We start from the raw sequence: 4729 nt of genomic DNA on the forward strand, positions 1-4729 counted from the left end.
CTTGTTCATGAAAGCAGAAGCAAACAAAGCATCACCCTCTGATGAATGGGTGAAGTGTGGCGCGTCTATCCAATGGAGTATTGTTTGGCAATGGAACAAAAGCACTGCTATCTGCTACAACATAGAGGAGCCTTCATAGCCTTATGCTAAGAGAAAGAATCCAGTCACAAAAGACATCAGCAGTGCAGAGCTGCCCGGCAAGCTCGAGGCCCTGAGTTCAATTCCTGGTACCGAAACAAGCAAACCAAAAGACACATATTGCAAGATTGTAATTGTATAAAATGTTCAGGAAAGACAGGCCCGCAGAGGTAGAAGGCTTGCCCAGGCTGCGAGGAAGAGGCAGTGGCAACACACCAGGATTGAATGCTAACAGGTACAAATTTTCTTCCAGCAAGGATGAAAATGTTCTACAGTTGTGCTGATGGCTACACCACCCTCCACCAAAAATGACTGTTTATGCAAGTAATTTGTACATGATTTATACCTCAATAAAACCATTGATTTTTTTTTTTTTAAGTTCACACTAGATGCTGAGTGGAGAATGGGTTGTGTTGGAACAGAAGAGGAACATGGAAAACATTTCCAAGGTTCCAGCAAGAGTCTAGGTGACAGAAATGATGGGCCACAAACATGGCATTCGAGGCAGAGAGTATTGGGCAGATTGGTGAGATGGTTTGCGAAGTCAACAGCTGTTGCTATGGATTAAAGGATGAAGACAAGGAGTAACTCCTGAAGTGAGAGAAAGAGAGCCCAAGAAACCCGCCAGCACATCCCAGCAGCCAAGATGCTCTCTGTATTAAACAGGATTCAGACCCAAGGTCCCTAGTCTGGGGGTGGGCAGACACTCTGCAATCCTTTGCAGGGCCCTAGACGGTCCATGCGGAATGGGCAAGCACTCTGCAAGAGCCCTGCTCCCTGGTCTCACGGCCGGAGCTCCTACTGGCCCGGGAGAACCACCGGGGAGCACAGCACTCCCACAGCTCTTTTCCTGGGGCCCAGCCCTGTGGACTCTGCTCAGTGGCCTTCTAGACTGTGGCTCAGAGTGTGGACTTCTCTCTCATCGCCCTGAGATAGACTTTCTACCTCCATGACCTGTGACCACCCATGGCTGGAGACATGGCCAGTACTCAGTTCGAAATCAGAAGAGGGTAGGGCGGAGGTTGACAGGAGGAGTCTCAGAACCCAGAATCCTGCTGTCCACCAGCATGGCCACCAAGAACTGTGATGCCCAGGAATTGAGCACTGTTGTGTGTCCAGCACCTTGCAAATGACCGCCAATGTTCTCTGAAGGAGCACTCAGTTTGTGCCAAGAACTCTTCTGAACACTTTGTGTTGAATCATCCCATCCCCATAAAAATTCTGTGATTTATCATTTAATAGGTAAAGAAACTGAGATAGAGAAGGGGAGAGCCTCCTAAGGAGATGCAGTAGCAGACGGGAGCTCCAGGGTTCAAAGCAGGCCCTCGGACTTGAGTTCAGAGGCTGGCTGGCTGGCTGGCTTGCTTGCTTGCTTTTTTTCGCAGAACCAGGTATTGAACTCGGGCCCTTGCTAGTGAGCCATCTTCCCGGCCCCTCAGAGGCTTTCTTAACCACTGTGTTACAGCTAGCTACCTGCAGGGCCCCATTTAATTCTCCTAACTATTCTCACAGGGCATCATTCCCATTTTGTAGATAAAGAAACTGAGGCCTGTGGACTTTAATTAAACTTCTCAAGTTCACAAAGTGAGTGACAAACTCTCTAAACTGCAAAAAAAAAAAAAAAAAAAAAACTTTTAAGAATCTGAACATTTATTTTTAACTTTTAATTAGAGCACAAATGTGCTGCCTACACCTTATGTGGGGGGACACTGCTGTGCTCCAAACCCTTTCCTTGCCATGAGGTTACTGCCAGCAAAACTTCTGTCACCTGGATTTTTGCCTGATTGTTGTCTCCTTCAAAGAGCAAGCCATCTACCCTGGTTGATATATGCCTACAGGAGGAAGTGAGTCACTCCAATATTACACATGTTTAAGCTTTGTAAATTATTGCTTTTTAATTTTTTCCTGGGCCGACCAAATAGCTCAGTGGATTAAAGCGCCTGCAAACAGGTGCAGGGGCCGGGGATCCAATCCCCAGGCCTGCCATGCCAGCCCCGCCCCTGCAGCGCACTGAGATGGCAATTGAGACTGGGCATGGTGGTGCCTGCCTATAGTCCTAGCTTTTGGGAGGCTGTAAACAGGTGCATCACTAGGAGTCCGATCTAGTAGTGAGACCCAAAACACCCTGACTCTTTCCTAAAATAAATTAATAATTTTTTTTTCCTTTTTCTTTCTTTTCTTTTTTTTTTTTTTTAATTTTTTTTATTTTTTATTTATTTGAGAGAGAGAGAGAGAGAGAGAGAGAGAGAGAGAGTGTGGTGTGTGTGTGGGGCCAGCTCAGCCCACCAGGGGGCGCAGCTGGCTGGCATGTGGTGCTGGGGGATTGAACCGCGGTTCCTGATGCTTTGCCAAGCTTGTTCTAAGTAGGTGCCTTAGACCACTGAGCCATCTCTTCAGCCCCATAAGGGTTTTTTTTTTTTTTTTTTTTTTTCTTCCTCGAATGCCTTCAGGGCACTTTTGGCCAGCGGGAGAGTGGTGAGGTTCAAACTCCAGGAACCTGAGGCTGACAGCTTTGTGGAAGCAGCCACTTAAAGGACTGAGCTAGGGCCAGGCCCCTTTTCTTTTCCTTTAGGAAGATGATTTCTGAGCTGGGCATGGTGGTGCATGCATATAATCCCAGCTGGGAGACTGAGGTAGGAAGATTATTTAGAGTTCGAGGCTAGCCTGAATTGAATAGTGAGATCCTGCCTCAAAAAAAAAAAGGTGGGGTTTTTTTTTTTGGGGGGGTGTTCCCCAGGAGCCAGATAGATAGCTCAGTGGACTAAAGTGCCTGCTTAGGCAAACTGAGGCAAGCTCAGGGACCACGGTTCAATCCCCAGCATGTGCTGCGTCAGCCCTCCCCCCCGCCCCGGGTGGGCTGAGCCTGCAGATCCAGGAGTGGTGGTACATGCCTGTAATGCCAGTGCTAGGGAGGCTGAAAGCAGGAAGATCACCATGAGTCTGAGCCATATAGTGAGACCCTGTAACAATCAAATACATTGCTTTTTAAAGTTGTTTTTCCCCCTCACAATCCATCCATGGGGGGCCAGAGAATTGGAGCTTAGATGAGCAAAGTTAAGGGCTGGCCAAATAGCTCAGCGGATTAAAACACCTGCTTAGGCAGACACAGGGGCTGGGGGAGGGGGGGGTGTTTCGATCCCCAGGCCTGCAGTTCTGGCCTCACCCCGAGTGCACTGGGACAGCAATTGAGACTGGGTGTGGTGGTGCATGCCTGCAATCCCAGCTCTTGGGAGGCTGTAAACAGGCAGATCAGGGGCTGGAGAGATGGCTCAGTGGTCTAAAGCACCTACTTGGAACAAGCTTAGTAAAGCACAGGGACCATGGTTCAGTCCCCCAGCACCACACGCCAGCCAGCCCTGCCCCCAGGTGGGCTGAGCTGGCCACACACACACACACACACACACACACACACACTAAATAAATGTAATAAATAAATAAAACAGGCAGATCACTACCAGTGGGATCTAATAGTGAGACCCTGAACACCTTGTAGACCCTTCTCTAAAATATAAAAAAAGAAAGCAAGGTTAGCAAGACCCTGCCTCAATTTTTTTTTTTTCCAGAACCAGGGATTGAACTCAGGACCTTGCTCTTGCCTTGCAAGTGCTTATTCTACCGAGCTATCTCCCCAGCCCTCTTGCCTCAAAATATATATATATAAAAAGAAATGCTTTTTAAGAGATGGTTTTGGTAGGTAGTGCAGACTGGCCTTGAACTCACATTGTAGCCCAAGCTATCCTGGAGCTCATGGCAATCCTTCTACCTCAGCTTTATGGGTGCTGGGATTACAGGTATATACCACCACACTCAACTCAAAATAAAATTTAAAAAGGGTTGTGGTGATTGCCTGGCCAGATAGCTTAACAGACTAAAGTACCTGCTTAGGCAGAGCACAGCAGCCAGGGTCCGACTGCCCCAGGCGTGCCGGTCTGCCCCCGAGTGTGCTGAGAAGGTGATTGAGACTGGGTGTGATGTGCGGTGGTGCTCACCTGTAATCCCAGTGCTTGGGAGGCTGAAAACAGGAGAATCACTATGAGTTGGATCTATGTAGTGAGACCCTGTACACCCTGTCCTAACATACAAACAACAAACAAACAAACAAACAAAAAAAGGACTGTGGTCCTGTGGTCTTGCACAAGGACAAAGTGGTTGCCTGGCTTTTACTAAGGGCCTGGGGTCATGCTCCAGTGCCCTGAGTTCAATCCCCGGTACAGCAGAAAAAAAAAACAACAAACCACCTTTCCTCACCCTCTGACTTCAAGTACCCTAATTTGCTGACTCCCGAGTTTGGCTAGAAATCAACATGCACCTTGATTTACCAGAATTGACCCTCGGCAAAACTACAAAGTAGGTCGAAGTTTGTTTCTCGCAAGTTCATCTTTGCATCCTGTCCTCTGGTCCCAGACTTTGTCTTCCTCTCGTAGTTCTAAGGTGCTCCTACGTTCTTCATTTTCTTTTTCCCAACCTGTTCTCAAAAAAGGATTTGAGGGGCCGGGGAGATGGCTCAGTGGTCTAAAGCACCTACTTAGAACAAGCTTAGCAAAGCACAGGGACCACGGTTCAATCCCCCAGCACCACATGCCAGCCAGCC

Source organism: Octodon degus, unplaced genomic scaffold (genome assembly GCF_000260255.1).
Source record: "Octodon degus isolate 3935 unplaced genomic scaffold, OctDeg1.0 scaffold00092, whole genome shotgun sequence".
NCBI classification, from domain to species: Eukaryota; Metazoa; Chordata; class Mammalia; order Rodentia; family Octodontidae; genus Octodon; species Octodon degus.